Genomic DNA, 27238 nt, shown 5'->3' with positions numbered 1-27238 from the left:
CTAAAAACTGGTTTAGATTTTCTCCAATATAAAAATGAACTCTTCTGACAGACCTTTCATCTTAGGAGCTTATGTAAACCAGTGGCTTTCCTCACCCACTGCTCAACAAACATGACCCATATAGTATATGATCTCCAAATGCAAATTCCTCACACGGACTACTTGGGTTCAACTCTGTTGAGAAAACACTGTTAGCACATAACAGATTAACTCAAGCTGCCTTCTCAGAAGAAGCAACTCTTGGCTGCTGCTGAAATTCCTCTTTCAGATGACCAAAAGTCTCCTTTTACCTGCCCAAATGAGTCAGCAAAATCCATTTCACCTCTTCTCCAATGCAGTGCAGGCAACATACTGCTTCACAGCACAGGCAGCACACCCTGTCTGGCAGCAGTGCCAGCCTGGTGCAAAGCACCCCTCTCTGCTCGAGCGCGGATGTCTTTCTGGTTGGGCATACCAGCAGGCAGCATGCCAACAGCACTTTGCAGAGAAGGACTGCGCAGTAGCAGCTAATATATACCAGTAAGGAATACAATAATGCAGCCTTCCTAAAAACTAAACACATAGTCATGCAGGAAGCTGGAAAGAATGGTCGGTGACAGCTCTCAGTGTAACACAGAGTTTAAGAACACATCTGCACACAAAGGGAGAGGAGAAGGGGATTTCTACGGAGGGGGTATCCCAGTTTCTCAATTCTGCATCTCCAGCTCAAAGCTGAGGACAGGAATAAACAGAAAACACATTCACTGCAAAATAAAGGAACAAAGTCATGGTACATCTTCACAACAATCACAGAGAACGAAGATCAACACTTATAGATCAACACTGATCTCCTCTCAGATTTCATCCTTAAGATGTAATTTCAGCAATGTGCAGTTACTTACCCCTACAATGCATTGGTTACCTCTTGAAAGGAGAAAAAAAAAGTTGTCATCAACATGTAAAGGATGAACAGAAAGAACAACACTGTGACACCAGAGTTTCAGGCACATTCTCACTTTGTTGCCATTTTCCATTAGCTAATATTGTCAGCTCCACAGAGGTGAGATATGATTTACCCCAGAGTAATACCATCCCGATATAGAGGTTACTCTCGACTGACCCCAACCTAAGTGAGATTAGAGTTAACCCCTCCCCTTCCCACCTCTTTCATCACCTCTATATTTAACCGCAGATTAACTCATTTCCTCTTTCCACATGTGAGATTAAAGTGCACCAAGTGCTGTCAACTCAAGCAGAGCCTCAATGCATCCTCATGTAAATCACCACTCAGTACATGTATTAAAGCATGTCAAGGAGGAGAACAAGTCACACGCTTCATATTCACAAAACTAAACACTTGCTTCTTGAGAAGTAAAACTGGCAGGCAGCCCAGGCCCCAAAACAGTAGGAGATACCTCCAATTCTAATCTTCCCTTCTCTGTTATATAAATTTTAAAGACGTAAGAAGTGCCACTATTTACCAATGTGTTTGAATGAAATGTGGGTCAGTGACCAAGGCAAAGGGTCAAACACAGAGTGACTTGGCCTCTGGGCAGAGTGTTGATTACACTTCTCTAGGAGGAAACAATAGCCCCTCATTCCAGCAAGTGGGGGAAAATAACAACAAAATCTCACTGAGGTCAAGCTCACCATGTTTGGTTCAGAAAGGCTGAGCACTGTATAACTGCCTAGGAAAAAGAAACCACATCAGGAAACGGGGAGAAAAAAGAGAAGGCCGTAAATGATTTCCCCACCCTGTGCAGTATCACTCACGAAGGGCTTTGTACCAAAGATGAAAATGCTGCAGTCAGAGAGAGAGGTACTTACTCCACATGTGGAGGGGGGTGGCAGCCACAGCTCCAGGGGATGCAGAGATCCCACCCTTGCTGAGTCACAGCACCACCGCGCTCTGACCCTGGCCATAGCCAGCACCCAGTACTCCTGTGGAAGGCAGGCGCCTTTCCTCTTGCGTCCTCCATTTGCATCTCAAGAACACTGTGCAAGGAGGACAGTATTTTATTTCTACCTGACCACTCTGCAAATCACTTGGAGCCCTAAGGTATAAGATCTTTATCACAGCTTGAGGCAAACATTAAGTGGCAGTAAATAAACCTGGGATTTTAAATCCAGCCACATGAGTTAACTCCATGGTGAATATAATTTTTCACAGCTAACAACTATGGTAATGAATTTTACCTCAATGAACACAGAAAGGGTGAAGCATGCAAAATTCAGAACAGGAGTAATTTTTTTGCCTTAGATTTTATATCAATAATCCTTTAAAGTACAAGCACTTATTTTCCTCATCTCCCTAATGCTAAAATCTCTCTTGTTATAACACTTCAAGGGACGAGGAGTGTTATAACACTTCAAGGGACTTAATTTTCAGAGGCTGCAATAGCGAGCCTCAGTATTTCTGCCAAGAATAATAGAGAACCAATGCGGACAGCGAGCGGGGAAACACACAGAAGAGCCATTGGCATTTGCTTCAGCAGAACAGCTGAAATAAGTTGTCAATTCCCCTTACTGTAGCCTCCAACGGTACTGCCTGGCAAAGGGAGCTATTAAAGGAAAGAAAATGCTTACAACAAGCTTATGACACATCTCAAAAGCAATCACTGTGTCTCCATTACTCAGAAAACTCTGGAACGACAAACATATGGAAATGAGAAAAGGAACAGTGGAATGACATAAAGAGGGTTTGGCGGTAGATTGCAGGAGCAATGGGGCATGTCAGGCAGATGTACCATTGCCAGAGCAGAATCTGATCTAACACAGAGATTGCATTGCCTGTGAATGAAATCACAACATGCTGGACAGACACAACTGTTATGATTAGTGCTGCTGTGCATATACCAGAAGAGAGATGATCATACACCAAAATATAGAGAACAAAGGGCAAACTGGCTGAATTCTCCCATGAAAAGAAAGATCTACTCTGCAGAGATCAATAACTGCTAAGGTGGTGGTGATTCTCTTTCAGCTCAGGCATTCCCAGAGGGTTATAAATAGGTTGCAATGATTTGCAAACATCTTCCATTTATTTATGTGCAGATGTTGGGTGGAAGGTGTCCTGAAATCTTTTTTTCTGGAAGTATGAGGTCACTATATAAAATTTATGACAAACTTACAACACATCTAAAAATCAATAGCAGGCTTCCAGTGATTTGAGAAACTGTGAAATGCTGAACAGATGGAAATGAGAAAAGGAACGGTGCGCTGCATGGGGTCACCATCGGCTCACAGAAAAGCTGACACAGGCATACTGTCCAGGAGCTGTGTAACTGATGTGAAATGCCCCTCTGTGTTCTCTGTACATTAGCTCCATGTCACGATGAAACTGCAAGCGTGTCTCACAGAAGCAAGTAGCATTGCTTGCTTCTGTCCCTGTCTGTACACATGCTTACACACCCCCCCCCACATTTGCATATGTGCCTATTTTATTTTTCCACTGAGACTTTATAAATGGAGTTCTCCTTCTCTTTGTTACTCTTCTAATTCAGAAATTAGACTCACACCCTCAAAGACACGATCTGTTCTTGGCAAAACAAAGAGCAAATGCAAAGGCTCTGAATCAGGACTACAGGAAAAGAAAAATGCTTCCTGTTCTAAAGAACAAATTCACGTTTCTTATTTCTTTAAACCTCATGTTGTTTTGATGCCTTTATACACAGCAGAAGAAAAGAAAATTGATTATAATCACGATGAGAAAAATTCTCATGGGATTCCCTGCCAACTCTGTATTTTGTGCCTGAACACTGTAAGTGACAAAGCAGCTGGCAAAGTTACATCAGGTATGATTGCATTCTTAAAATGGTGAAAACATCTCACTAAGAAACATCTCCTGCTCAGACAGCCTTTCTAGGAGTCTAAAACCAATGAAACAGCAGCCCTCAGAGGATCAGTGTTTGGGCCAGAGGATGCTAAATTACAACTACCACACACTGCGGGGTACTACTATGGGATGCTGAAGGGGGGATCACAGGAGGCAGTTTCAAGGCTGCTATGGTTGCTGCTAGACTATGCAGCAACCTGCCTATGGTGGTAGGGCCCCACAAACATGATTTAAGACAATTCCTGCTTGTCTCAAGCACAGGAGAAGAGTAATGGAAGAAACAGCTCTTGACCAGATACATAGAAGCTGTTAAAAGTCCTGGAGACCACATTGTTACCTGGACTGGGATTCATAATGCTCCAGACAACAGCCACAGAAGAATTAGGCAAACTCTTGGAGCAGCTGCCCAGAAAATCTGACTCGCTAACCAATGCATAATTCAATAATACTGAGGAACCTTGAAAGATTAGACAACTGAATCAAATCAATGCTTAAGAGACTAAAGATGACAAACATTCATTGAGGTTACACTGAAAGATTATAGTATTTATCTGGAAAAGATAGAGGGACAGAAGAAAAGCTGGTTGATTGAAGGCTGCAAGTGAAGTAATGAATGAATAATTGAGAAGTAATTTTGGGATGTGCCATTTTATCTTGCTCCATGCTATACAAATGCAGTAAATGTAATACATATTCCTTTATAAAAATAGTTTTTAAAAGGTGGCATAAAAGCAGCCTGAAGAATTTATGGTCACAGGGCATGGAGGGAATACTGTAGAGAAATAGCTTTACTGGCTTTCAAAAAGCATTAGACAATTATATTAACATGAATAATACCTACAGCTGGGAGAGCTACACAAAGAGTTACAAGGATAATCAGCCCAAAGGCTTCACTCTCTTCCATTTGCAGTCCCATACTTGTGCCTTCAGGCAGGGTCTGCCCTTTCTGAGTCACTGTTGGAATTAAAAAGGCTGTAAAATTCCTATTTGGCCCTTACATGGTCTTGTGTGTGACAGGCGCCCAAATCGTGGGGGAGCATTGCTTCAAGTTCTCATCAGAAGTTCCGGGTTGCGCCAATGCCACTGAGCAAGCCTACAGTTTTGTCTGGTACAATGAGGTATTTCTATTACTCTAGCAAGCTGGAAAGCTTATAAGCACAGCAGCAAGTTGCTTACTTTAGCTCAAGAGTCCTTCTCTCCCTGAAGTCTGCCCCAGCTGTGACTCAGTCTGCTCCTATGAATGAAGATAAGCACCAAAAAACTCCATCTTTGGTCTTCATACTCAGACCACCACAAAATGCACAAACTTTGACAGAGATTCATTTCTCATTAAGTGGCTTTAAAAGCCACCCTGTTGTCAACAAAGCACCGGTGCTAAAATACCAGATTTTTAACATCCACTGTTCCAGTAACTGAAATAGTTCTAAAATGTCACTACAAAAATACTGAAGTCTTCTCACATAGCTCTAGTCAAGTAATAATATTCAGTCTTTAACCAAAAATCTCCTGGGGGATTCTCCAAGCTTGAACCTATCCTGAATTGCCCACAGTCACTTATGGAGCTGCCCTAAACCATATAAAATCTCCCAGTCAGTTAAGAATGGGCACAGCACAAAGTGCCACCTCCCCATTTGATACACTCTTGGTCACTGCAAACCTAGTATGGTGTTGTCAGCTCTTACAATGTGTGATGCTTTCATAAAGCCTCACCTGATGGAAACAGAAGATTGCATGAGAATCTTAGTTTTCATCTAAAATAAATAAAAAACCAACCCACCCCCAAAATAAAATCGAGGAGTTACTGACACTCACAATAAAGCAAAAAACTTGAAGAACCAGAAAGGATCAGAACCAGAAGGCAAATAAAAGTCATTCTAACATATATTCTTACATGACAAACAAAACCCACCCCCTCATGATTCTTCAAGTGAAATCACTTAATTTGGGGTAGGGGGAGCCACATGCCGGTTCAAGAACATTTGCAGTGGCAATACCATGAACATAAACCACGTGACTTCACACCATCCTCCAGGCATTCTCTCTTGGTCAACACAGATCCTATTTCAATGTAAAGGTCTACAATATCAAAGGACAAGGGAGGGGAGAGTCATAAAATAAGAAGCTGAAATGCTGCCGAGCAGAATGATTTTTCTAAATACTTGGTGACATTTCTCAGGAGCCACTGCCTCCCTTTGATCATCACATGAGTGCTCTGGGTGCAGGACCATGCTGTGCTCAGTTAAGGATCACACAGCAGAGCTCAGTTGCTTCCACCTGTGCAGAGACCCAGAGCAGCAAGCATCTCAGACTGCCACTACATCCTGCAAGGTGTCAGGCATAGCTAGAAAAAGCCAAACCTGAATAAAATCAGAGGTTTTCTTCAGTCTCAGTCTCTTAGCATTGAAGCCTAATATGTCCAGTAATCCCAAAAGCTCAAGAGAAGGGAGAGTTGAATCTCAAAGAGGACATTGCTTTCCCATCTGTCTTCCATGAACATACTTGATGGGAAGTTCTGTCCTCCTCCCCTGGTGAAGGAGGATCCGCCTCAAGTCAGCCAGGACTTGAGAAACATGAGAATGGGGTGTTGAGCTCAGCAAAAAGGTGACATAAGAGTCAAAGCAAATAGCTCTCATTGGGTCCAACTCCTTTCACAGTTTACTCTGCAGCAGGCATTTGATCCTGCCTCCCAGGAGGACTTCCCTCCCTGTGAAGTCAGGGTACACTAACCAATTGCAAGTCAAATGCAGATTGAATGCAGAAGGCCCAGCCATGCCAACTCTTGTGCTTTGACTGTGATTCCCACGATAGCTGGTATTTTTCTGTGAAGTCTGAGCTGCTCACGCAGTAACCAGGAATCTTAGGTTTCAACAAAAAAATAACAACATTCTGGGAATGCCCGCTTCGCACAACACTGGGCTATGCAGCAATAGGTGAGCAAGCCCTGAGTTAGCTGCTACCTAGCTATGTCAGTACTGTGCTCCCAGGCACAAGGCAGGCTGCTCCAGGTCTCCAAGTGAGATCAATTAAGCGTTCATGTGGGTATTTCCACTACAAATAAACACGAGGCTCGGGGTGTTTACTTCTCACATTCCTAAAGACTGACTTCCCTTTAGAGGCCCTATTTATTGCCTCTGAAGGCCCAGGCTGCCAGTGTCATCCTCCAGAGCCAATAACTACCTGCACTTTCTGCAAAAGCAAGCACTGTACTTCCACTGCAGAAGAGCTGTAATGGCTCCATCACCTTGCAGAGTAGGTATAGCCATCCTTAAAGGGCTATTTTTCTTTTGTTTTCTTTTGTGTTGTTTTTGTGTTCCTTTTAAATTAAGGAACTTCAGTCCTCTTTGTGACTACAGAAAGTAAGTTTAAAAAACATTATCAAAGTTCAGAAGGAAATAAAAATCACAATGACAGAGAAAGATCCTGGTACTATTTAAAAATCCAAGCACCTCCTAACAGATTAATAACAACCACCTTGTCATTGCACTGAAAGTCCTTCTATTCATTGGGATTCTATCAAAATGCAGAGGCAGATACACTTTGTAGCTAAATACCCTATGAGATGTGAGATATATAATGGTAATCCAGTGAAGAATGGAGCACACCTGCTCAGGTTGTGCAGAACATCTCCCAGAATGTCTCTACAGAAAGAGCACTAACAACAACATCAGTGCTTCCTCATCCTGCACTGGTAGTATGTTGGGTCCTCACATTTTAGAGGTGTAACTCAGGATGGTGAAAGGGTAGCACAACAGTATGACCTATGTATTCTTTGTACCTACTCCAAGAGGTCACTTGCCAGAATAGATGCTACCCACGAACCTGAATAACTGGCCTGTTCTTGTATTTCCCGTGAGATGCTATTAAAGTATTCATATCTGTGAACCAGCCAAGCTTTGATTACTCTCCTCTTGTTTACAGCTTTGCATAAAATGCAAGCCATCTATTCAAGTAGTTTTCCAAATTCTGTAAGCATACTAAACTTTCAGAACTAATCCTATAAACTAGGTTCTCTGGGTTTTCAAAGCTTCCCTAATATGGTCTTTAAATATCTGAGAGATGAGGACATCTCACAAATACTCAAATGAACTATAAACTCTTCAGACTTATTAAAAAAAACTCAGAGACAAAAGATATGGCAAATTACAAATTGGTGCCAAGAGACAACTAAGCTATGTGTTTGACAAGAGCAGGAAAGATGTCTAGGATAGCACAGGCAGAACAGTCAAATATGGTTGCAGAATTTCATAAGGGAGGAAGGATACTGTTTTTAAGGCTAACACAAAAATATCCAGTACTCTTGTGTTTTGTAAAAAGGTTCTGAGGTGACATTGCTCCATTTTTCCATCTTTAAAAGCAAGAAAATTTATTAAAATCTGAGAAGCACATGAGTAACTTATCTGGCATTAGACTTCCAGATCAAACTCAGCTTGTTTCTTATTCAGTGCTGCATAAAATTCTAGCTACTCTTACTGATGTCTTCGCAAATGTTTATATGTTTAATCCAAGTCAAAACTTTCAACCTGAGACAGTGCTGCCATTTAGGAGACTACATCTCAGTTAGATGAATTCTCTATTAACCCTTCACCAGATCTTGTGCAGACCCTCTTCCCCTTCAGACCTAAGGACTGAAATTTATACTTGGACTCCTTTGACTTCATGGAATTTCATAGGCTAGACCAAATCAGTGCTGTGGAGAAACAAGCGTACTAATAGAAAAAAGATAAACTCTCTTCTCCTTCCTTTCACCTCTTTCATGATCTATCACACTCGCGGTTTTTTCACAAAGGTGGGAAATTTAGCAGACACTCCCCATGTAAGCAGCTTGCTTGTCCTAGTCAAGGGGCTGCTGAGCAGAGTCTGGACCTACATTCCGAAACGGAAAATGCTTTCACTCAAGCAGACAATTTCCTCTGGATGGTAAGGGCTACAAAGACCTTTTGAACATGACTTCATAGTAGAAGTGACCCATGTTTCAGAAGACCAGTAACTCAGTTGCTTTGTATTTGGCTATAACATGATAAGAAATATTTTTTCCCATCCATCCATTCAGATAATAAAGGGCTTTGCTTTATTATAACACAGCTGGGCTAGCTGTAATGATGCTGGGCCAAAACATTTTCAACAAGTTGTTCAAACCTTATTAGTTTTGTCCTAAAAAAAGCAAGGTACTCACTTGTCTTGGAGTTTACCATCTAAACAGATGTTCAAACACTAACAAAGACATGCAACGTCCGTTAGCTAAGCTGCCAGGATCTTAGAAACTTCCATTGCATTGTACTCCTGTTCTCAGCAAGCGCAAGCCAGCATTGTTCCACCACATTTCCCTGTAATCAGAGCAGAGCTGCTCCTGGCATGAGAGGACTGGAATGAGTTAGGAAGATATCCCCAGTCCAAAGATCAATATCAAGAGGCACGCTGCATTACAGACTCAGTTCTTTGTTTCTTGACCGCTAAAATCTGCGAGGCCTGTACACAGGGAAGGTGACTGTGCTTAACTGTTGTACAGTCATTTGTAACGCATGCTCATGGCCAACATATTTTACTCCTGAAACATGTTCAAACCATAGAAGGAGAACTATTTCATTCTGAACTCTCCATAGCTCACATATGGTATAGAAGCTCCCAGCTATGTTATGTGTCAAGAAAAGCTGAAAAACTTTCACAATAATTATTAAAAATTTTCTCCTCATTTCCTACATTTTATTGAGCCAGACACTTGTGTTTTTTAAAGTAGAGCTCCACAGAATAGTCTAGGGAGGCTTTCTAACAGTTAGAAGTATGCACTGCTTAAACCATCAAGGCAAATCCACGACATGAAGGTAACTATATGAACAGTCTCTGTCTGTTGAGCCTTAGCCTCACCCCAAAGTCACTTCCACACTAGAAGAATTTTTTAGCCAGGCCCACAGCTTTCCACAGCTCTGAGCCAGCAATTATCATACCTCTCTGTCTTGGTTATGATAAACCTTTTACACTCAGGAGATCAGCCTGGCATACTCTATGGCAAAACACCCATTGATTTCAAGGCAGCAATAAAACAGCAGCTCTTTGTTTAACAGGAATAAGACCAGGACCCTTGAAATAGGATGGAGCTGATGAAGGGAAAGCAGATCTGCTGAGGTACTGTTATGAAGTATGATCCATAACTAACTTTACCAAGGTTGTGTCAGTGCAGTTATACCCATGCACTGGGATCCTGCTGTTTCATTTTAGAGAATGAGGAAGGTGGAGTGACCTGTGTCTAGAAGGTGCAGTTTTTCCATAACCTACATCCACCATATGCATACGTTTCCATCACAGTGTACCAGTGATATGTTCTTCACGTGGACCTCACCTGACTTCTTGTACAAATTAATCCTCTCTTGCTTTGTTATCAGAAAATTGTCATGCAGTAACAAGGAAAGAGGAATGATGTATGTGCTCTGTGAAGAGGTGGGTGACTAAAGATATTTTAATGCAGTTTAGATTACATATCTGAGAGCAAGTTATCTCAGTTGTACAGAATGAGATCTTCCATAGAAGACTGACTGATTTTCTGAGGTCACTGGTACACGTATTTCCTGGAAGGAGACAGAATTCTGCAATGCAAAGAAATTCTACTCTAGTAACTTTTGTGAACCAAATTTGGATGTATACCCATTTTATCCTTGTCATTTGCATAATTCATAGGAACGTATTCAGGAAGCCTAACCCCAGATAAGTAAAAGGTCAAATTCTAATTTACGGCTTTCAGAAGTCAAAAGTCCATATATAGAAGATGATACAACAGATTTGATATGGGTAACTAAATAGTATCTGCAGCTAATTAGCTAGCGGCATTTGAGATGTTTCCTGTGACACCTTTAAGGAAACAAACTAGACTGGAACAGTTGACATTTTATCTTCATACATAACTGAATTGTATTACAAATCAGAGACCTCTGTATGAGCAGAAAAGCAGCACTGGCCCTAACAGCACCAGGAAGTTCCAACAGCACTCTGTGTTCCACAAAACACTGCAGCAGCTCTTCTGAAACAGGAGCCTAAACTCATTTTCATCTTCTGTCAAATCTTACTGTTTCATTGTGTTACACAGAGAACTGCCTTAGGGGTTCAATCCAGAGGTAGGTCTGTCACCACCACAGGCTGGCCTCAAGCAGGTGGGAGACAAGGCATCTCCTTGGGGGTTCACAGCTTTTCCACTCTCCATTTGCCATTCAAAACTATGCGCTTTCCTAACACCAGGGTTCCTCTTTAGCCCAGACTGAGTAGGATGTATTTCACATCTTTGCTGAAGTAAATCACACAAATGCATTGCATATCTGGCAAGCTATATCCTTCCCCAACCTCTTCTATAACTAGATGCCAAGTCATGCTGTTTTACTGACTGAACTGCTAAAAATCAGAACAGCACTTTCCATAAAGCCCATGTTGCTCTAAGACCTTAGTTTGAGGGGTTGGAGATTGTGTCTTTTATTCTGAGAGGATGACTTAAAGTCAAATTGCCTCACCATAAGGCCCTTTTGGGGGTATTGGTGCTCTTAAAGCAGTATTTTGTCACACACCCTGCTCTGAGTGTAAGCCATCCCTCGTTCTTGGCTCCTGCACACAGAAAACAAAGGATGTCTTCTGTGGGCCAGAGGTAGCCATGTCTTGCAGCAAGTTGGCTTCCACCAGCACTCTTCAGAAAGCAAAAGTCAGTACACTGCTGTTGTTTACTGATCACAGTACATTATAGCACATCTTGTAACACCCATGATAATTGCCCAGAGTTGCAGAGAGGCACAATTTGATTATGAATTGTTTGTGACAGGTGACAATGCTGTTGGCAATTAGTCTGAATTGCCATGCAAATTGCCAGCAGCAGCCTATTACCAGATATAGACCTGTGAGGAGAATCACTGTGAAAACAGACTGAGTGCACTGTTACCTTCAAGGCTGGCTGCCAGTTCCAAATGTCAGGGCTGTGCTACTGCAGGTCTCTGAATCCTGTCCACCACATGAGCCACTTGACATCTTAATAGGCTTGCCAAAACAAGGAGGGTTAGCTATTCAAACCTCTGTCTCTCTCTTGCATTAACAAGTCACTTGTATTTTAAACACTGCTAACAGCACTTACTGACTATGCAGAAGGGCGATCAACACTTGGGAAAGCAGCCTTGCTTCTGTCAATGCCAGCACGATAAGTAAGGTGAAGAGGAAACAGAATGAAAATATTTAAGCCTTATTTAGTCTCAGCAAAACCTTGGGTAGTTCAACCTGATCTACTGCCAACCCACTACATCTGGACTTGGTTTCTGACGAAAGCATCTACAGAAACAAATAAAAGTGATATAACCCAGTCCTAAATAATGAGCAAGACTTTGAAAGAGTCTGTCACGACAAATGGAAACTATGCTGTTACAAATAGCAAGAACTTGACTGGTCACGCAGTAAGAGAACTGCTATCAGTGCTAAACTCCTGGCACTCTTCTTAAAGAGACCTGCAAGGGGAATAGTAATGCTGCATTTCAGTCAGAATAAAACTATAAATTTCTACAAGATATGTCATGTCATCTCAACAACTTCATAGCAACTCTGAGAAGTCCCAATTGCTATGTCTATGCAAGAGTTGTCCCTGCTCTGTTGATGGAGAAATTGAAGCACAGGCAGGATGTTTTGTCTGAAGTCCCAAAGGAAGCCACAAGTGGCCTGATGAACTGAGTCTACACCGCAGTCAATTGCCAGTAGACTCTGAAATGACAAAAAGCATCCTTAGTAATACAGCAAGCCCTCTCCAGGCTCTGCTTCTCTAAATAACCAAAGGGATTTGGGCTTCATGTCTATGATCAAGATATTAAGAATTAATTAACATGCTTATACAGTCAAGTATTGACACCCTTCAGCAGACACACTCCACAAGCATGCCTAGAGAAGCATGTAAAAAACAAAATAAAGAAATTGGATGACTCAGAAGAGAACCACTCTCTACATAACTGCTCCAGGACAACATGATCTTGAAAGCAGTCCAGGAAAGAATAGAAGTCATGTCCATATCATAACTTTACTGGACTGTGTGAAACAAGTTAGCTGCCCAGTGCCTTGCAAAGAGGAACTGCCACACACGCATGGAAGCGCCTTCCATCCAAACTGGCCCTACCAGGAAACAGCTTTGGTCACATCAGTGAAGCAGCTCAGCAGACAGCAGAGTGAAATATGACATTGCTACCACCCATGGTACACCAGGCCCCTGCTCAAGGAATTCAGTATGCCTGACAACCAAACCAGGTTTTCTTTCCTCACCAATGCAAAAAGAGACAACAAGAACACAGTATCTTACTACAACTCCTTCCTCCCATCTGCAACAAAATGAACACAAACAGAACGCCAGCCCTCCTGCTGGAACAATAAACTGGGTCTCCCCGTATACCATTTGTTAAGGAACCCCCAGTACAGCTTGGATGCCAGCAGGTCCAGGTTTCAAAAAAAAAAAAACACCTAGGATTTATCCCTGCAACTCTGTGCACACAATCACTTTCACTAAGCAGAATCAGGTATTACCATAATTTTAAGGATGCAAACAGCTGCAGTTGCAGAAAGCTTCTGAGACAGCACACCATTTATGCAAGTGCCATACGACTTTACTAAAACAGATTTAACTTTGCCCCAACTTCCTCTGGATACTTACATTCTTTGTAAATTCATAACAATAAGTTTTCACAACATTATGTGATGTGTTCAGAGCAGGACTATCCATTCCTGATCAACAACTTTACACATGCAAAAAGGTGAAATCCCATTCAACTCTGATTAACCACCATGCTCCTGAAGCATTTGTAGCACAAAACTTTAATATTTTTAATTTTTCAGAAATTTTACATCTCACAGAGAGCTGCAGTTTTAATTATCTCTTCATAACCCTCTACTTTCTATTTCCCAGTAAGATCAGCTACCCAGTGCTTTCCAGCAGTGAGAATCTTCCAAAAAAATGTTGCCAAAGCGTGGCTTGCAAACCAGCATAGAAGAACTTTGTAAAACATAATCCTCACTTAAGATAACAATTAGTGATGCCATTGATTCTAAACATGGACATTTCCTCATGTACAAACATGAGGGATAAACAGTAATGACAGGATCCACTTCACCTAACTAGAGTCAACCAAACATCAGGCACCTAGACAGTTACCTCTGCAGTCAATGGTGAGTGACAAGGGCTTTGAAAGGATAAGTCACCCTGTCCTAAAACAGGTATATAAGCTGGAATGAATCACCACATGGCAGTGGTTTTCCTTCTCTACTCACTGTGGAAAGAGCCTGAAAACCTAGTTTTTACACAAAGAAGTGAGATTTACCTCCCCCTAGCAAATACAGCAATAAAGCCTCTGGCACATCTTCAGGTGGTAATAGCTGAGATCATAGCCACTAACTAGATGTAGATTATAGCACACAGGCAGTAGCCCCCATTTGCAGAGCTGCTCTCATTCCCTGCTACATGGAGATGCTTAATCCTTTACAAAAGGGAAGGGAACAACTGGCACTGAACAGCCATGCAATTTCTTTTCCCACCAAAACAGTATTATATGCAGTTAGGTCGTGTCAGCTTGTAATAGACTTAAAGTTGTGGGTTTTAAAGTTGTGGTTTGTGTTTTGGCAGAGAGGTTGCTTGGACCCAACCACATTTGGTGTAAATACCACAGTTGAAGGTGTCAATTCCAGACTGGAAATGTGGTTGTACTTAAAATATCAACCAGGCTATGATGGAATATTTGGGATCCCATGGCATTAAGATAACTAATCAAATGCCAGACAGCACAGTTCCTTAGTAAAAGTGGTAGGTCTGGAACACTAAACCAGCAACTTTGTAACATGGTCACCCTTTCACCTTCCCAAGGGTCCCATGGAGGCTGTGTGGCTGAGCATTCAAATGAGATGAAAATCCTGGCACCCCTCTCTACTCTGACACAGATGAGGCCAGGGCCCTTTTCTTAAAAGCTGGGTTTGGGTCTAGATTCCTCAGAGGAAGTCTACACCCTGGTTGCAGTCATAGTGCTAAGGATGATTATTCATCACTGGTAAACTCTGGATATAACCTCTTTGGAGTACCAGGGGATCCGGACAACTGTATTAATGATAAAATATTGTAGCTGATAAAGCATAGTGCATTTAACATAACATGCTTAACATATGCTGCACTGGACATCAGATGTGGTAAGAGAGTGCTCTCAGCTACCTACACAGCTATCAGAAAAGTGCTGATTGACTCATTTCCAACCTGCTTTACTGTTCCTATATTAACAAACCCCAATTAGCTTTTCTAATTGTAAATCAGGTTGCATTCCAGAAACAGTCAATATTATTAGCTGTATTTAATAATCTGCTCTGGCAGATCCTGTTTATTCTAATGTTGACAGAGACAAAAATACAACACAAAAAGAAGGAAATACAGGTTAAGTCCAGGAAAGGTTTATGTACATTATTGATCATGTAAATCCAGGCACAGCACTAAGGAATGGAAGTGGAATGAGATAGTTCCTGAAGTAACATTTTAGATCATGATCATTTTTACACCTTACTCATTTACTTAAAGAGATGGCAAAAGCCCTATGCCTCAAGATAAACCCCCACTTTCACAGAATAACCATGCTGCATTCTTCATTTAAGATCTGATTTTGCCATTTCATACACAAACAGCCTCTTCACGAGCAAGTCCACTGACAGCAACGCAGTCACTCACAGAGGCAGGGATTTCTCTTGCAAGCAAGGGTTTGAGGCATCTGTTAGTGTATGTTTGTATGTTCCTATTAAACTGATACTTACTGTCGTGGTCTCTTATCTAACAACCATTCCATGTTGTAACAAGAACATCCTTAAAATACATTTTTATTTTTACTTTTGTTAGCACTTTAATACGAATTGAGCTATGTTATCCTGAGCTACAGGGTGTGGTATTAATTTGAACTCTAGAATGTCACCAGGAGAAGAAAAGGCAGTTCACTGTGTTAACAAAATGCTCCATTATCAGTCTGCAAAACACACGTGGCATTTAGAAGACAGTGATCCTCATATCCCTGTGAACTTTCACAAGGATCTGTTACAAAATGCCATGAGCAACTGATAGATTGTTGTAGCGTTGGGACAGAAAGAAATTGGCTCCCATCAACAGTCTTGTGACATACAGCATGGCTAACACGGGACCAGAAACCCTCCCACAACGATGCAGCCCTGCACATCAGAAATCCACACCACACTTGGGGCTCTCAAACTCACGATCAATACATTGTTTGTCTTAATAAAACTAAATTACTTAGATTTGGGGATGTTTCTCAGAGAGATACAAAACACCATAAAATTTTTTCACTGATCAGCAGACAAATTAGTTTAAGTTAACGATGTGAGTTGACAGTTATGTAGCACTGGACATCTTCAAACGGCTGTGCAAACATTAAATCAACTTTGCTGCATCTGTATGAAGTAGGTATGTGTTATTAGGCTTATTTTCACACTGGGGAAACAAAGAAGCACAAACTGAAATTTTTGAAAAGGTGTTGTGTTTAATTTTGCTTCCACTGAAATCAATGGAAAAAACTGTCAGTGCCAGATCTGCATTTGCATGGGGTCCCTTTATACCCCTCTGGCAGGGCAAAGCATCATTTTAAGGCTCTTGACCTTGCCAGGCACTGTAATGAAGCCTTAGTGGAAATAAGAATTAGGCCTCTATCAGCCTGAATGGGAATGGATTTACATAGGCACTGTGTGCTTTTGAAAATCCTACCCACAATAGCTAGATGACTTGACCAGGCTTGTGATGGAGACAGTACGACAACTAAGTCTGTCTGACGTTAGTGAGCACTAGATTAAATTGGCCCCTCTGAATATGTGTCTAACTATAGAAGAGGGCTCAGTCACACAGAAAAGTTTAAATTATTTTAAAGGATATTTTAAAAATAGAAATAGGTGCAAAACATTTGATCTGATAGTTCTGTTGACCATTCATTACTAGTCTGCTCAAAAGTAAGTCCTGTCTGTGCTAAGCTACTTTAGTGGGAGAACAAGATAGATCTGCAGTGGGTGTCCATTGTTAAAAGAAGGTGATATTGACCAAGTTATTTTGTTAACACATGCGTAAAAGATGGACAAAGGCAGAAAGGCTGAAGGAATCTTATAAAAGTAAGACCCCAGAAAAGTATCCTGGCTAAGATGATGGACCAGGATGAGGGACTGAGGCTAGCTACCCTTGCTGGATGCAAACACACTGCATTCACTGTATATGGATACTTCTTTCCACTAGCTTCCAGCGCGATTAAGTCTGAGAGATATCCTGTGTGTGAATATATATGAATGACTTGGGACCGAAATGCTGTTTCAAGAAAACCACCCAAGTTTGTTTAAAACTTTATCAGTACAGTAAGTTGTTCCCTCCATCCTCCCCCTCCACCCCCAACCAGTGGTTACACTTTAACCATGTATGGAAGAGATTTCTGAGGTCTGAGTCATTAAAACCTACAGAGAATAAAAGAACTTGGCGAATATGAAAGAAAAGCATTTTAAATGGCTCTGGGACAGCCTGCTCCCCCTTGCTACTGAAGACGTGATAGATGAGTTGCCATTTATGTGTAGGAGCTCACAATTTGAGGTTTTGGACAAGTCTATAAACTTAATTACATGCAATGTGCCCCAAAACAGGTTCAAATACAAATTATCATGCCAAAAACTGTGGGAAACCTTTTGATCTTATTAAAAAAAAAAGAAGAAACCAACTTGTCTTGTGTGCTATCCTCAGAAAAACTTCCTGCCAAATATTCTTGTCCCTGCCAAAAACTATGGTATTTTTGGATAGTTTCTTGTTTACAACCCTTCAGTGTGCATGAAACAGTAATGTTTTGCCATTTTTAGGAGCGGCTGATCACATGAAGAGCTCTAAGACAATTTAAAGTTACAATCTCCTCTCTCAGCACATGACTTATTGGGGAGAACATTACATCAGTCTTCCTCTTCCTACAAGAAAAAGACATTTCAGGAAGAAAAAAAAAAACCCCAAACCAAACACAACACTTTGAGGAAAGATCCAGGATACAGGAAACTTTGTATGGAAGCTTACAAAATAAGACATTACCCATAAGCATGTGGAATTTACAACATCCTGCTCCTGGTAATACTATAAGATGCAAATAGAATTAATGGAGATGGCTTTTTTTGCCCCCCCTCCATATTTTCAGAAGACATTTATCCACACATCTACCAGATTTGCCTTTATGAAAAATGGATTTTCTGACATGCAACTTTCAAACCTTTTAGGATGTTCCTATTCAGAGTGTTGCTAAGTAATCACAATTCAGTGTGATGTTTCCTCCCTGAAGATAATTCAGCAGGACTCAGATTCTCAAAGAGCTCATTTACAAACTGGGATTCAGGAAATCTGAACTTTATTCCCAGTCTTCTTCAATCACTGCACTACAGAGCAGTGTCTCATTTTCTCAATTAAAAAGCAGAACTAAAACCACCAGTCTCCTTTTCAAGCACTTAGAAAATGATCGATACTCTATAAAAGCTTTGCACTTCTATCACCATGTTAAGTACTCAGTCTCTTCACCCCAAAACAACCAGATTTTGACATTTATTTGCTGTATTCTCCTGGAATATTCCAGCTAACATTTATGCCAATTCAACCACAGCAGCATTTCTCCAGACTTCACTTACTCCTGCGTCAATCCAGAATAACTGATTTCAAACACAGTTACTCCAGGTCTCAGTTCTACTGCTGTAAATCCAAGTTATGGTCCTCATCATGGAATCTGATCCATGCCAGTACTTGCAGCCATACAGTTCCTAACCAGGAGGAGAGCTTTTGTCTGCCCAATCACAAAAAAATTTGGGATGAATAACACAGAGAAAAACAGATCCAAAGTGATTCCTAGTGCCATTTGATTTCTGATGACATCATTAATGATTCCTTTACTTCTACGAATCCCACCTTCTCTCCTACCCCAGCCATTTCCTGATTCACAACATGAATAAACTGGGAAGAATGAGAATACTGAGTGCATTGAAAGACAAATCCACTTATACCTTTTAATTACTTCACGGATTACAGTCTTTCTATGCATGCTATCCACAAGAAAGTGTATCATTACAGATCATTAGTACGCTATTCTTCACAAAATACATTTGTTTCATATAATCTTTAAAGAATCACTCACACATCATGCAGAAAATCATATTTAAAAAATACTCCCTAAAATCTTTTCACATTTTACCTACTCTCCGTTATTCACTAATGAGGACCCAAATTTGCAGTTTGCCTATTTTTCTTCAACTTTTTTTTACTCTAACATCAGAATCAGCAGAGTTAAAAATTATTTTGTCACACAGAAGAAATCAGGACACTGAGTGAGGATGAAGACTCTGAAGAGGTATCTAAAAGTGAACTGCAAAACAGGTTAGCTAAGATTTGAGTGCCAAAAGCTTCTCATAACCTCGCAAAATGATGAGAGGTAGACAAAACAGAAACAGGCTTCAGAGTTTATTCTCTGTGAAAATTAAGTGGGTCTAACCAGTCTTGGGAGCTCAGAACATAAGACTGTGGGAACTCAGAAACTAATCAAGTCAGGGTCTGGATGGGGTTTCTTGTATGACAGGACACCCCTGAGTTATGTGCACTTGGCTCTGGAGAATCTACCACATACAGAGCCAGCAGATTTTAATGGAATCTAAAAATAATTTAGAAAGTTACATTAAAACATGTGTTAAACATTACTGCAGCTTGCATAGTAGGGTACATCAACATAAATCTCTGCTTCCCTCCATTCAGTTATTACCAGAATTTACAATCAAAAATAAGAGACAAATATCTCACTTCTGTGGATTAATTGTAGTAAAGTGAGGCAAAACAGACACGCTCTATGTGACAGATGTGACTCTCTCCTAATAAAGCTTTCAGCAGATCTTTAATTCAGCATTCTGTATGGATAAATACAGATGATGCAGTTACCTGAAATAATCTGTTTTCATATTTCAGTATTTTTATTATATCATTACCTAAAGGTCCAGTCAAAGCCTATCCCTAATGTGTTAGGTATAAGCCTATGTATAAGACTATAGTTCTTATCAGACTAGTTCACAGCCAGTACAGACAAACGAAGCATTATTGCATTCACCGGTGAGGAAACTTAACACAGATCAAATAACATGCTAGAGATCACACAGAGTTAGGTATTAAACTTATTCCTCCTAGTGAGCCCCAGTTCACTGCCAAAGCTTGTTTTCATCTGCCACACGGCAGGCTGGACAAGGCTGCTGTGCCACTTATGCCTGCATCTAGTTATTTTTCTCTCTCCCTTGTTGGCCATGGACTACAGGCATGCAAGACACTAAACTATCATATAATGGTCGTACAGAGAGGATAGTTTGCATAAGGGGAGACCATTCAGTCACCTCAGAGAAGTCTCACAAAAGAAATCTCTCCTGTAGAACACGCAGGAAGCTCTCTATGAGGTGCTTTAAAAGCTATTAACCATGCTCTGGGTTCTGGCTCTTCCTCTAAATGACTGCCTCTATTGAACTGTTTGCCTCAGGAAGTTGTGGAATAACAAACTTTGTCATTGAAACTTCAATGAAGTCATCTGGAAGAGCTTAACAGGAAACTGAGGCATGGTGTTCAGTACTGTTCAGCCCCCTGAGTTCAGACCATTAACAGCCATGTCCAGTCACTGGGAGAACTGGGGAGGCACTCATGGGTGCTTGAGAAGGCCCTGCAGAGTGGGACTCCTCTCCACTTGGGAGCAGCAGCAGGTAGCCCTTTGTCTGCAACAATATATAATATAGCTCCAGCCTTTCAGAACAACCATAAGTTACTAAGCAAGCAGATGAATAACTAAAGGAAACATTAAAGTTGAAGTCCATCATGAGAAAGAGACTGGGTTACTATCTTCAGCCATCACCCAAATCTACCTAAGTCGAAGTGTTTTTTAAATGATCCTGGAGTTAACCTCTATCTGCTTAATTTAAGCCTGGTTTTCCCAAGCAGAACAGATAGGCTCATAGCCAGGAGCTATGTAGAGCAAAACCCAGATAGCCGCAGTTTTAATTTCTCAAACCAAAACCTATAGAACAACTACACAGCTCTCACAAAGCACAGGCTACCTGTGGCCATAGGAATGCCCAGAGTAGCCATATCCCATTTTGGGGAAGCACTGGCTATTTGCTCCCATGCAAATCTCAGGTGAGGTGAATATTGCAAGGACAGATGCATGTGATTACTGGACTAGAATAAAATTGGAAAGCAAGAGTGAAGGTCCTACCCAGATATCAACAACAATGCTTGTCTTAAAGTCCAAGTGTCTGCATGCTCACAGAGACTGGAACTTTTAAAATGAAAGGAATTCTTCCATATCTATGCCAGCATAACCAAGAAAGACCTAACCTTAGGTCTATTCTGAAATGTTTTAACTGTGCTACTAATTATGTCAAATCATCACGTTTGAGTCTGGCCCTAAATGGTTCCAGCTGCAGCAGAGAAATCTAGAACCAAATCCAAATTTTAAGTTTCTAAGGCTTAATATGACCCTCAATTTTCTGTTAAATAAACACAATCATTTCAGCCCCAAATTAAGTAAGTTATTAAGAAGGCTTGAAGTTGAGACCATCTTACTCCCAGCTTTAGTAATAAATTTCTCAACTTGAATTTGCAGTTAGATGCATGGCATCTCTTTTACTTTTTTCCAGGATGTTCATTTGGATAAATTTAACAGGCAAGAGATGCTATCGGAGAATGGAATCAATCAGGAATGCAGTTACAACAGAAAGAATTTCAGCAGACCATAAAAGAGAAAGAGAGGAAAAAGAAAACCCTGCTACAAGAGTAGTCCAGCAAAATGCAACTGTAGTGAGTTTGGGCTGCTTCCCAGTACTCCAGGGGGAATTCTGCTATTTGCTGAGTTTAGTGAATGTAATCTAGTGCCGAAGGAAAACCGGAGGGGGAGGCCGGGGGGGGGAAGTGCCGCTGTTTTCACCATTTTCTCAGTTCTGCTTCGTATGAGAAAGCGTACAAAAGACAGAGAAATTATTGTATTACTGTAAAAGCACACAGAAACTTGCAAAGCAGATGTTCTCAGCACACATAAGAGGGACTGATTAGACACTGAATAAAACTATGCAACCAGCATAAAAAAAAAGTCACTCAGAGATAAATCAAGAAATAGGGGACTCAAAAAGTAGTTTGGAAACAACATCTGTGCTGATGAGTAAGTCTCATTTTGTTACACAGTAAAAGGGACTTAATATTTTCCACTACACGTTATACACAACACCATTTGAGTTACTTTCCTCCGATAATCTCAGTATGCAATATTAGGGAATTTATAAATAATTCAGAACAGATATAAACAGTTAACAGGAAATGTAAAATGAAGTACTTCAAACAGAATCTACCTCCAAAACCAACAGCTATCCACAAGTTAGCTATAGCAGAAAATTTGGAAGAGACTGGAAAGGTCTTAAATCTTCTGAGGTTTTAAATACTTACTTCTTGCAGCCAAAATCACATCAGTTGAATATATCCCAGGAAAAGTTTAAAAAGCTTGCATTAAGGAGCTTAACTAGCTGAGAACATGATGTAGCCTTTCCTTTGGACCGTCCAGCCATAAGCATTTACTCATTCAACAGAAGCACATAGTGTAATACTGTAGTGCAGCTTTTTACGTAGGGATGCCAAGGAGGGGGGAGGGAGGGGAAAGCCCTTCCTCAAAGGTTTTAGTTCAGCCCACTCATTAAAATACAGAGTGGAAACAGCTGTTGTAGAAAGGAAGAGGATGTCCAGGCAGTTTTTGATTAAGTTTCTTAGGTGTAAAATGGTTTTGCTCTGGAATCTCAGTAAGAAAACCAATTTTCCGTCTGAATTTCATTCTTCCTCTGCATTGCTCTTACAGAAACTGTCTCTAACTCAGCTCAGAAGTAAGTATGACATAGTGGATAGCTAGCTCTCCATTTTCAAAATCATTACATCTCACTAGAGGAAAACAGATCCCTCAGAAATCCTCTCTCTCCTCCCTGCAAGGACTAGTACAAGTATGTGTATGCTTTATAGCACTTAAATCTTCGTGTAATGTAATACTCGATTCATTTCAAATGACTGCCCACGAAGAAGTCCCAAGAAAACAACAAATACTATCTCACGAATAGCAACATTTAGAATTGATGACATGCCTCTTACAGATTGTCACCTCAAAAGTTACAACTAGGTAAGGAACAGAAGTAAGAACAATGAAAGTTCTTCAACTGTTTCTTGACATGGAGACACTGAATAAACAAGGATTCTTCAGTCTGAGAAAATGTTGGCAGAGGGGAGATGAGAGAGCTCTATTAAACTGTGAAAGGCACCAAAACCACTAATCTGGGAACTCATTCCTTCTGGTAACAGAAGAACTCAGGTGCACTGAAAGAAATCTTTAGGCAGAAGTTTTAAAACAAACAAAAGGAGCACTTTTTCACATCATACAGAATTGGATTGCAGAGCTCATTGCCACAGGATCTTATGGAGGTTCACGGTGTGAGCAAGCTCAAAAAATGAGATTAAAAAAAAAATGAGAGAACAATCCTAAACTAAAACCCCTACCTTGGGAAGTTATTAAACCACAAGTTACTAGAAGGTAAAGTAGCAGTTTGCATTTGCCCTCTACCCTTCCCCTAGACCTGTGACACTGACCACTGCCAGAGCAGCAGACTTCATTAGAAGGATCTTTGAGCCACACCTGTGTTCATTCTTATACTGTCATTTATCTAATTTTCACAACAGTCCTTAATGAGAAATTGTCTGTATGATTAGGTCCATTTCACAGATGGGGAATTACCTATGTACATTAAGGCCCAAAGCAGCACAGCTCTTTGGAAATTTTGACTAGTAACCACAACTCAACAGTTAGGTGCTACCCTTAAAAGTCATCCTGAAGTGACTTTGTATATGCCAAGGGCAGCACCTAAGGTGGCCTGCCTTTCAAATCCCTGCACTTGTGATGGTTTGCTGTTCACTCCAGTATAACTACTTTCATGTGCAATGTTATTCACCAAGAGTTTTTCCATAATGATTTCAGCAGCTATTACTCCTGTTTTCTTTTCTCCCTCCCTTTGCCTACAGTTACAAAAACTAATGCATTCTGATAGTGAAATCCTATTGTAGCAAAGCTATTTCAAATACACACATGCTTTTTATATATTGTCAAATAGCATTTTTCAGTGTAAGGCAAGCAGACTATCACTGGGTAATGAGTGTTCTTATAGCAGCAACTAGCAAATAGTTCATGCAATCAAGGTTTTTTTTCAATAAAAGACATACTTTAAAAATACACTTGCAGTGGCCAAGCATTCACTGAGTGGTAAAAGGCATAACTGGCCCTGCTGGTTCAACAGCTGGTCTTAATTAATATTGAGAAACAAGATACTTTTACGGAAAATAAGCGATTGACTTGAGATCCTTTTCAGATCAGGTCTGAGAAAAGGAGCCACAAACTCTGCTTCCCTTCTCTGCTCCTAATTTTAAACAGGGGCTTCATAGCTGTTTGTCTTTCCTTGTGTGTTTAATGTTTCCCGGAGGCCTGCAAAGGAATGCAAAATATTTTAGTTCAGGGCCTCTATATAGTTGTAATAGGAAATAGATGTCTCCCTTAAAGAGATGGTTAGTATAGAAACAGAGATTATCTGAATGACAGCAGAGTCTTAACTGTTTATTTCAAAGGGAAGGAAAGGACAGATAAATATTTACTGCTTTCCATCCACATCGTAGAATACAGATGCTGCCTATTTTTGCTTATTACTCTGTCTAAGTAATCCAGGTTAAGGTCTGGTACTGTTCTCTTTGTCAAAAATTTTTCTTCATGTTAAAAAGAAAGTTCTGATGCCATCTTTGCCAGACAGTTTCTTTAAGCTGCAGAAGAGCCTCACAAAGAGAAAGCTGGTTTCTAAATCCTGGGCTAGTCAAGGCTTTATGCTTGTACAAGATGTGCAGTCACTAGAAACTAGCAAATCACAGACTTTTTGGTCTACCTGAGAAAATACATGTTTCCTGTGCAAATCTTCACACCTACATTGAAATAGCCTTTTGGAAAAATTCTGAGTGTTTCAGTGCTAACAGGTTGAAAAATGGTGAAGACACAAGGCTTCGCCTCTTACTCCTATCCCCTCTCTCACTTCACCCAACCTGAAGAGTACATGCCATCCCCTCCCCAGCAGGGCAGGGGATGATAGAACAAGAACAGATGTTCTCTTTCCTCCTGCACAGGCCCAAATCAATAATCTTTAGGTCCTGATCTTTGATCCATTCATAGCAGCAAACTGTGATCCCGACTCTCCTTCACCACTGTTTCCTGACAGGTCCATCCATTACCTCTTTCACTTTTACCATGTATCCACTGCTAAAGAACCATCAGAATTAAAAATAACTTCAAAATAACTTGCCTTTCCTAGATGCAGTCTTACCTTCCCTTCTTCAAGGCTTGACTAAAACTGATGAGATCCCTCCTCCCCACCCCTTCTTTCACTCTTATAATTAAAAGTTGCATAGTGACTCAAGAGGAATCAAGAGGGCCTTGGAGGAAATCTCATTATCTTCAGTTTCAACTACACCTCTTATGTCAGAAGACATTAAGGAAATTACTGATGGAGTAACTCATGTAGGTGCAACACGGTGGAATGCTGGTTATCAAAACAACAGCCAAGATGCAATCAGATATTCTGCTCAGTAGATGAATGAGAGATCAATACACTGATGGGACATGTTCTGGGATGCTTCCATGTCCACAGGCATTCCTCTTTGTATAGCAACTCCATCAAAATAACCAGACTTGTGACAATTCAATAGCTAGACAGGAAGTCTCTTAGGTGTTACAGAGGTAGACAGCCTTCAATAAATGATGTTTTCCTCTGAACAAGTGCACTAGCACAAAGCCTTCAAACACAAGTGTTTTTACAGATCAGGAAAGTCATTATAGTGTTTGAAGGTGCAAATGGATAGCCTTCAGTATGCCCAGTTGATGAGTTACACCTGTGTTATGAGCTGAAACAGCATAAAAATCTATTGCAGCCACTGCAACTCAACAAGAATTTCTGTGGAGTTTCTCAGGGTTTTCTCCTTGTCTCATTTTAAAAAAATAATTTTTTAAAGTAATAAATCAAGTTTGGGATATCAGTGAGTTTCTCCTAATTCTGTCTCCTCCTTACCCTCTTCCACTGGATGGAACAAAGAGATGAAAAGGAAAGGAGAGCAAAGGTTAGGGATGGAGAAACAGAAAGGATGGGAGAAAAATTTTTCAAGGAAAGGAAGGGATTTCAAAGTTGAAAAGTGAAAAACTTTTTGTCCTGTTCTGAAACATAATGCAGCTAATCCTGCCATTAAAACATAAGATCTTCTTTTGCCACATTTTGTTTTACAGTTTTGATCAGCAATTGTTTCTGTCTGGAAACACTCATAATTATTTCAAATTCAATATTGAGAGGGAGAAGGCAGTTGCAATATATATGGACTGGATGGCTAAATGTATCAAAACAAGGACCCTTCATCTTTTGGTTCTGGAATGGTCATGTACTGTATTACTAGTGATGCTATTATCTTTGGAAAATTTGCAGTGATTTTAGTGACAGCCAGATTATTAACTTTGGCTTCAGACCATTGTTTCTATGATATAATCAGGGGGTTCGTGGGATCTTTCTCAAATTCTGCCACATTTGACTTTTTCAGGCCATTTCTACAGTCTACCTTGAAAAACAGCTTTCTGTTTTCACAGAGGCAAGACCACTGAAAACCTTCCAGTGGACAACATCTATCCTGACTGGTCTCTCATCACAAAACCCTGAAAGTTAACGAAGGGCTACTGTTCCTTAACTAGCATCTGCAAGCAAATCAGTGGGCCCTCTGGATAAGATCTCAATTCCAACTTTCAGCCTAACATGTACTAATAAATTCCTCAGCAGTGCTATCTTTTAAAAAAATAAGCACTTTCTCAACAGACACCAGAAAGTTGCCCATGCCCATTTTGACGGAGGTCACCACAAACTGATATGCTTACATTGAAGTCCCGTGGGATATTTTAATACCCACCCTGAGCACAGAAGGCTCAGATTTCTCAGGATCCATTAAAAAAGTGCACATGCTTTATGGAACCAAACTGAGATTGACCTAACTCGGAAATCTGGCAAGCTGAGACAACGTGATCAAGCATCAGAGACGCTAAGCAGAACCTCAACAGTCTCAATCTGTTCTTTGGATCTTGAAGCCTCTCCCTTCCAGCTAACTTCCCCACCCACCCCGACAGCACTCTGGGAGTGGCTCTTCTCACCAGGGAAGCAAAACTTTCTTTTAATCTGGTTCATGGAAAGTTTTGTTGGTTTTCTTTCTCCAGCCCACTTAGGCTAGAAAGAAATATTAGTCCCAAACAAAACCCAGTATAACTCTGCCCATCTCTGGACAGTTCTTTTCAACTT

The 27238-nt window shown here is 40.7% G+C and overlaps 1 protein-coding gene across 9 annotated transcripts in view; it reads right to left on the bottom strand.

Annotated features, from left to right (window-relative positions):
- The window catches only part of SORBS1 (sorbin and SH3 domain containing 1), a 173521-nt gene that overhangs the window by 94956 nt on the left and 51327 nt on the right, over positions 1-27238 (bottom strand). For 2 of the 9 annotated variants that reach the window (XM_074874691.1, XM_074874709.1), the window contains exon 1: positions 22293-22441. The exons of the other annotated variants lie outside the window; for them this stretch is intronic. The gene's annotated coding sequence lies outside the window, so the exon portion shown is untranslated. Of the gene's footprint in view, positions 1-22292; positions 22442-27238 lie in introns of those variants that run through there. 9 annotated transcript variants of the gene reach the window in all.

The sequence above is a fragment of the Strix uralensis genome, chromosome 7 (genome assembly GCF_047716275.1).
Source record: "Strix uralensis isolate ZFMK-TIS-50842 chromosome 7, bStrUra1, whole genome shotgun sequence".
NCBI classification, from domain to species: domain Eukaryota; kingdom Metazoa; phylum Chordata; class Aves; order Strigiformes; family Strigidae; genus Strix; species Strix uralensis.
The sequence above is the reverse complement of the archived record's forward strand: the minus strand, read 5'-3'. Positions and strand labels throughout refer to the sequence as shown.